Genomic DNA, 8,775 nt, shown 5'->3' on the forward strand with positions numbered 1-8,775 from the left:
AGTTTGTTGATCGCAGGTTTCAGAGTTTGCATCAATAAAATCACTAAGTGGACATAGGTTATTACCAATTTCTTAGGTCGAACCACTATAAAATATTTGTATCGTTTTAGTTCTTGCATTAAGTTTATTAATTCTTTCATTTTTAGTGACTCCGTGTCGCTGACTAAATCAAGGGTCAACATTTCGGTGCTTTCGTTGAGAGCCGAACTCAACAGCTCAGGAACTTCAAGATATCAATGGGCAAAGAACTCTAAGAGAGCGGGTCAAACTGGGTAGACGTCTAAAAGTATACCAAATCCACCTCCTCCACAAGATGTAGTGGAGGATGAGCCATAAGTGGATTTGGAAGAGGAAGAAATGGACGCTTAAACTTTGCGAACAACTTTCATAGTGTTGCAAGAAGAGTTAGCTATTCTGAAAGCTAAACAGGAGAATGTTGCTGAAAATATGGTGATGCAACAGATGGAGATCGATCGGCAATGCCGAGAGCTGAGCTAGCGGCAAGCTGACATGGATCGTCAGCACAGAGACACTACAACGACTTTAGAGGCAGCCATTCAGTTGGCTCAAGGACGCCCTGTTCAAACTACACCAACCTCTTAGCTAGATCATCCACAAAACTCTCACCCTCATCAAAATCCACCACACCCAAGAAGTCCGCAAAGACCTGAACAACCTCCAGCTACTCAACAGGAAAGGCAAACCCAGAATCCTGACAGAAACAATGAGCAACAGCCACCCCCTTGTGTTGGTCGAGATAACACTCAGCAGGACACATAAAACAAGTACGAGCAGCGTCCTAGGAGCCTTAGACGAGAAACAGCTTGGAAACAAAACCCTCCTAGAAGGGGACAACGTCCTTTAGGAAGCAGGAGGTAGGTGGACTCACGCTCTGTGGTCTGGGACCTCCATGACAGAGTAATGTCAGGGGACCCAACGACCAGTGCAAGCCCCCAGCTGTTTATAAGGATAGACCAAGGAGAAGAGAGGGGAACAATGTGTACAACAGGTCGCACACTCACAAGTCATAATTTACGGTTGACCATGACTACAATGAGGCGTAATCCGGTAGGAGGAGTAACGGTCGGCAATAGGAGGAAAGGGACGAACAGAAAAATCCTCCCCCAATGGATAACCGACCAACAAACCAAATTGTCGGGGAGCAGCCTAGATAGCCCAACGTCTTTGACTAACTAGGTGCAAGTGAGAAAAGACGTAGGGATGAAGATCTAAGGGATGTGCTTAATGACCAAAGGGAAAGACACGACGAGTATTTCCCTGGCTCTAGCCGCTCCTGCAATACCAGATGTTGTTCAGGCTCAGATAGATGCCTTGAATCAAGCCATGCAGGATCTGGTCGGGAAGAAAATGTCCCACATAGAGTATGATTGGGGAAAGGGCACCCCATTTGTCAATAGAATTGATGTGGCAAAAATCCCAAGAAAATTCAAAATGCTAGTTTTGCCCAACTTCACTGGAAGAGAAGATATGGTATCTCACGTAAACAAATTTGAGATACAAATGGACATCGAGAAGGTGCCAAAGATGCTCGGTACAGGATTTTTCCTACCACTTTTTCTAACTCTGCTTATGAGTGGTACTTCAAATTTCCATCAGCCAACATAGTATCATGGGAGATGTTTGTAAAGAAGTTTTATGAACAATTTTATGCTGATCGAATACATCCAACAGAGGCTAATCAGCTGGTTGGCATTTGACAGAAGGAAGGAGAAACCCTTAAGGAGTATGTACAGTGGTTCATGCGAGCAGCTACTCATGCCAAAAATTTTGGAGACGAAGGAAAGATTATGGCAATCACAACTGGAGTACAACGCCAATCTCCCCTTTGGAGTAGCCTGCAGAAGAATGGAGTCAAGAGCACTCAAGAATTTATGGATCGAGCAGACAAGTATGCCATGCTGGAGGAGGCTATAGCCAATGAGGGAAAATCCCTAAAGGCCGACCAGGTAAGAAGGAAGGCTCGATTAAAGCTGCCAATTGGTATGGCAAACCCAACGACAACGACAAAGGTAACAATAAGAATGGAGGAAAAAGGGAAAATATTGAACCAACAGTATCTGATAACAAGCGCCCTAAACTGAACAGATACGAGCCAAGGATCAACAATTACACAGCCTTGGTCGATAGCAGCGTTGAAGTGTATCTGGCCATTCATACTACCGTTCCCTTTAGGCAACCAGCGTCGATCAGGAAAGACATATCCAAAAGGGACACAACTAAATTTTGTTGTTTTCACAACGACTATGGCCATGATACCAATGAGTGTAGCCAGCTTAAGGAAGAGATCGAGTTCCTTATTCGATAAGGACATCTGAGGAGATATGTATGAGCAGGGAAAAATTCCTAGTAGGAGGCTCATGGAGGCAACAAGCAAGCACATGTAGGCCAACGCTCGCCTCTTCTACAGCTTCTATTGCTGGTACATTGCTAACTATCTGTGGGGGACCACATATATCAGGTGACAGTGGTAAGGCAAGGGAAAGATATGTCAGAACCATACGTCACGATGAGGACATAGAAATGTTGTACTTCGAGTAGCGAACTCCCAAAAAAGCTCGAACAGAGGAAGAATTGATAACTTTCTCAGAGTTGGACGCATAGCATGTCCGATTCCCCCACTCAGATCCTCTGGTCATGGATGTCAAAATCGCCAACATGATGGTGAAATGAGTGTTGGTGGATATGGGAAGCTCGATCAGTATTTTATACAAACCTTCACTAGAAAGATTTAGAACCATGCAACAAAACCATCTATGGTTTTTCTAGTGAGGGGCTAGCACCAACAGGGTCAATCAGACTCCTAGTCACAGCAGCAACTACACCACCGAATAGGACATGGCTCGCTACTTTTATAGTAGTTGATTGTCTGTCTGCATACAATGTTGAGATCGAAAGACCCATACTCATCGATTTGCGAGTTGTAACTTCGGTTTGGCATCTGTCCGTGAAGTTTCCAATCGATGCAGGTGTTGGGTGCGTATTGGGAAACTAGTGATAGGCCAAAGAATGCTATAATTCCTCGATCACAAAGGCAAGAAGAGGTGGATCGCAAAGCAGAGCAGAAAAAAGGTTGTCGGTGGTAAATGAGTCACAAGCCCAATAAGGTGACCAAGTCACCAAATAAGGTATTTCCCAAAGTGAGGATACGGACTTAGATCCTCGCTTTGGGAATTGATAAGAAAACGTTGGGCCCATTGAGGACCTCAAGGAGGTCCAACTAGAAGTGGAAGATCCGACTAGGGTTGTGAAAGTTGGTAAAAAACTTAGAGACAACAATAAAAAGAGAATTTGTGGAGTTTTTGAAGATGAACCAGGAGGTCCTTGCCTGGTCGCATAAAGACACGGTTGGGATAGACCCATCAGTTATTATCCATGTCTTGAATATAGACAAAATCCACCCACCAGTACAACAAAAAAGAAGGCTGCTTGACAAAGACAGATCTAAAGCCTTAAAGGAAGAAGTCGAGAAGCTGAAGGAAAATGGATTCATGAGGGTAGCATTTTATCTATCTTGAGTCTCTAATCCCGTACTAGTTCCTAAACCAAAAGATTGTTTCCCACTTCCAAGAATCGACCAACTGGTCGACGCTACATCAGGACATGAAGTGTTGTCATTCATGGATGTATATTCCGGTTATAATCAAATTATTATGTATCCAACTGATGAAGAGCACACTAGCTTTCGAACAAATACGAGGCTTTACTGCTACAAAGTAATGCTCTTCAGTTTGAAAAATGCTGGTGCGACTTACCAGCGACTAGTTAACCACATGTTCAAAGAGCAGATCAATATTAACATGGAGGTCTATGTCGATGATATGCTGCTCAAGTCGAGAAAGGCTGGTGAACGCATCAAGGATTTACAAGAATGCTTCAACATCTTGAAAAAATATCAGATGAAGCTTAATCCTCTCAAGTGTTCCTTTGGTGTTGGATCAGGAAAATTTTTGGGATTCATAGTAAACTCGCGAGGAATCGAAGCCAATCCGAAAAATATTCGAGCACATATCAATGCAACCGCCAGGCAAAGTTAAAGATGTACAAAGCCTGACAGGGATAATCTCGGCTCTGAGTAGATTCATATCTAAGTCTACAGACAAGTGCGTCCCATTTTTTAATCTACTCAAAGGAAATAAAAAGTTTAAATGGAGAGAAGAATGCAAACAAGCTTTTCAGGCACTTAAGTCCCATATGTCACGACCGCCCATTTTTTCCAAGCCGGTCGAAGGAGAGACTTTGTACATCTACTTAGCCATAACAAAGTATGCTGCCAGTGTTGTTTTAATCAGTGAGGAAGACATAACATTCAAAAGGCAGTACACTACATACCCGACTATAGAAAAATTGGCTTATCACTTGATATTGGCATCTAGAAAACTGTGACCCTACTTTCAAGCTCACTGTATAATAGTTCTTACAGAGCAGCCACTACGACAAGTCTTGCAGAAACCAGAAGTCGCCGGTCAATAATTAAAATGGGCAGTTGAGCTGGGGTAGTTTGAAATTTCCTATGCACCTCGAGCAGCCATAAAGGGACAAGCCTTAGCAGATTTTGTAGCTGAATTCACTAGACTCCCTACCAACGAGCCAATTATAAAGACAGATGATCAAGACCAAACACCCACCTGGAGACTATTCGTAGACGGGTCATCTAATGAGCACAACGCGGGGGTAGGATTGAACTTAATCACTCTCGAGGTACATCAGTTTCATTGTGCAATCAGATTCAACTTTACAGCCTCCAACAATGAAGGCGAGTACGAGGCTCTGCTCGCAGGTTTGAGACTAGCTAAGGAGATGAACATAAAGTCAACAGAAATATACAATGACTCCCAACTAGTTATTAATCAGATTATTGGAGAATATCAGGCTAGGGGCCTTAAGATGGTTGCGTATCTAAACAAGGTGAAGGACTTACTAGCACAATTTGAGAAGTATACTCTCCAATAAGTACCTTGTGACCAGAACGCAAACACTGATGCCTTAGCCAAGTTATCAAGCACTAAAGATGTCGACACTTTAAAGCATAGTGCCAGTCGAATGCTTATCAGCACCTAGCATTCAAGTGGAAGAATCCTCCCTAATAATACAAGTATCTGACACGTGGATGACTCCTATCATTCAATATCTTGAACATGAATTGTTACCAGCAGATAGGAATAAGGCGAGGACACTGCAAAGGCAATCAAATCGATTTATCCTGCTCGATGGAATCCTATATCGACGAGGATATTCAATGCCTTTATTAATATGTATCTCCAAGGAAAAAGCTAAAGAATTAATGAGAGAAGTACATGAAGGATTATGTGGAGATCATGTTGAGGGGCAAAGTTTGTCAGAGAAGATTCTCTGACAAGGGTATTTCTGGCCTGCGATGATCGAGGATTCTATGGAATTCGTTAAGAACTGTGATAAATGCCAACGATTCTCCAAGATACCTCGAGCAGCCCCAAATGAGCTTAAACAGATGCAAATCCCATGACCATTTGCAATTTGGGGAATAGATCTGATCGGATCTTTGCCTACAGGAAAAGGAAATGTCAAATATGCAGTTGTTGTTGTCCACTACTTTACTAGGTGAGTTAAAGTTGGACCACTCACGGCAATCATGACCAAGAAGGTGCTGGATTTTGTTTTCAAAAACATTGTATGGCGATATGGATTGCCGAAAAAGATTGTATCAGACAATGGCACACAAATTGATAGCGACCTGTTTACCAATTTCTGCGAGCGACATGGTATAACAAAGAGCTTTTCATCGGTTGCCATCCATAAGCCAACGAACAGGTAGAAGCTGTGAACAAAATTTGAAGTACACATTGAAGAAAAGGCTCGAAGAAGCAAAGGGATCGTGCCCAGAACAATTGCCAGAAGTACATTAGTCATATAGAACATCTCACCTAACAGCAACAGACCATACGCCATTTTCCTTAGTCTATGGGTATGAAGCCATGTTACCAGTTGAGTTAGATCCACCATTGTGTCAAAGGATGACATACGACCAGAATATGAATAACCAGTCACTAATGGAGTATTTGGACTTGGTTAATGAAAGGCACGAGCAGTCTCAACTACAAGTGGCAGTTTACAACAAAAGGTCGCTCGATGTTTTAATTCCAAAGTACGTGAAAGAAAGTTTGACGTGGGAGATTTAGCACTTAGAAGAGTTTTTCTCAACACTCGTGATCAAGTTGCTGGAGTGCTCAGACCAAACTAGGACGGTCTATATCAAATTGAAGAAATTCTTCAACCAGGTACCTTAAAACTTGCTCGCTTAAATGGAGATCTCGTTCCTTGCTATTAGGATGGAGAACACCTACGCAAGTACTATCAATAAACACTTCTTTTTAAAGATTTTTCTTGTATTAATTTTACTTTTTACAAGTTTTTTAACAAAGGCTAACTAGTTAGATGGTTGGTCACTTATAAGTGTAAGATCAATTTTTGATTACTCGTACATACACGAATTTTGTCCATTTTATTATGAGAAATAAAAGGAACAGTGCACAACCAGTTATTCTTGCCAATTATTGTATTTGTTACAAGTATTTGCTCATTACGTGTGTTATTTTGCTATATTATCATTGATTATTTATAAGTGCGTGAGTAGTAATGTTCTAACAGGAATTGGTTAGTGGCAAGTGACCGAGAACCTTAAACTCCTCGATCACTTGGAGGGCATATAAGATACTAAGAGAGCAAAGCATATCATAAACATACATAACCACATGAGCAAAATAAGGGAAATCATACTACGAAAATTGGAGTATTTTTCAGAATTTTTGGTTAATTTTGTGAAATCATAGTAAAGTGTTATGCTAAGTTCGGTCATATGAGCAGATGTTATAATAGCAATAGTAATGTGCAATTGCTATAATATCAAAATGAAATGTCTTTACACTGCGAGCAATTGCTGCTCAGATGTAATAAAAAATGTTAGGCAGTTTTATTTACTTTTAACATTTTTAATTACATCCAAACAACAATTACTCGTGGTGTAAAGACATTTCATTTTGATATTATAATAGTTGCACATTACTATTGCTATTATAACATCTGCTCGTATGGACAAACTTAGCATAACACTTTACTATGATTTCATAAAATTAACCAAAAATTTTGAAAAATACTCTAACACTACAAGAAAAAATACTTTCAATAAGACCGAAAAAGTATTATCAAATATATACCATAACACTTTTTGATGTGTTAAGGAAAGCAGTGTTATAGTAGGTCGGAGCACTTTGCATAACACTTTTCCGTAGTTATAGACATGTGTTATGGTATAGCCTACGATAACACTTTTGTTATGTTATTTTAATAGTTAGATAAGTCTTTCATTATGTTATATATAAATAGATTATATAACACTTTTTTGTACTAATAAAGTAGTGTTATGATGCACTTTTTAATAACACACTTTCTGCATTATAATAAATAGTTTGCATAACATAATTTTATGCTTATAAACCAGTGTTATTGAAAAAGATACAATAACATATTTTTTGTATTATTCTAATATTTGGATAAGCTTGAATTATTATTATATAAACCTGTACATTATAATTATTTTTTATTGCTTTAATTCAAGCCCGCTTCATTTAATATACTTAAGAGACCCTTAACATTGTACAAATATATTTTTTAGTACCAATTATATGGTTCATAACACATATAACCAAATAATTGTGTCAAAATACATTCAAGATTATCTAAGAAACAATACAAAAGTCTTAAGATATTCAACACTACATAATTAACATAAAGAAAACATTCTTACAATAGTCAACAAAATAGTCTTAAACATATGCATACTCAAAAATGAAGGTAGGAATTCATAATCTTCCAAATGTCAGGACACCAAAGCCTTCCAAATTAGATTTTCTTTTGCACTTCACTTGTTGAATCTGGTAAATAAAACATAAAAGAAAAACTAATGAGGTCATGAAATATCATATCATTCATCTAAAATAGTCAATAATATCATGACACATAACCAAATTTACAATAATTGAGTGTGAATAATAATTAAGTTATTATATTACACACATTACTAAGAATTTATATAATATTAATTCAAAATGGTGAACAAGCATTTATATAATCAAATAACCAAATAAATACCTCTTGGAATAACTTTTTGAGAAGGCCATGCAACTGTTGAACCAATAGCTTCTCATATAGTAAGCATCGCATAGTTAGGACAAAATAAATAAGCACCAGGCACAACAACAACATCAACCCATACACGCATAAAATCTGGCCCAAGAGGAATTCCGTGCACCTCTAAGTCTGGATCACTAGAATCCCAATGGCCTTCAGCAATAATTACATCTGACCAATTGAGCAAGTAGCAAGTGTTCCTTGCTTTTGTAAAGTTATGGCCCTTTTTAACTCCAACACTCTGCAAAATTAATTTTGAAGACAACATATTAATTTTTGTATTTGTTTCCTTAAAAAGAAAGAACACAATTTGAAGATTTACCTTAGGAGAAGGAATATTGTTGGATTGTGGAATATTGTGGGACTGCCCCTCACTTGTTGTTGCTCTACCACCCTAAATATAAACAACAAGATAAGTTTCATTTCAAAAATAAAATTTTTTAGTTATATAAGTGCGAGAAAGAATTGTTACCAAGTGTCCTTTAAGTAGATTCAACATTTCAACAATTTGAATCTTCATATTTAGCTGCTCTTCTTCCAACAATGTCATCTTGTCTTTACACATATTAACAATAGTTAATTTTTACTTTG

Source organism: Humulus lupulus, chromosome 6 (genome assembly GCF_963169125.1).
Source record: "Humulus lupulus chromosome 6, drHumLupu1.1, whole genome shotgun sequence".
In the NCBI taxonomy this organism is placed as follows: domain Eukaryota; kingdom Viridiplantae; phylum Streptophyta; class Magnoliopsida; order Rosales; family Cannabaceae; genus Humulus; species Humulus lupulus.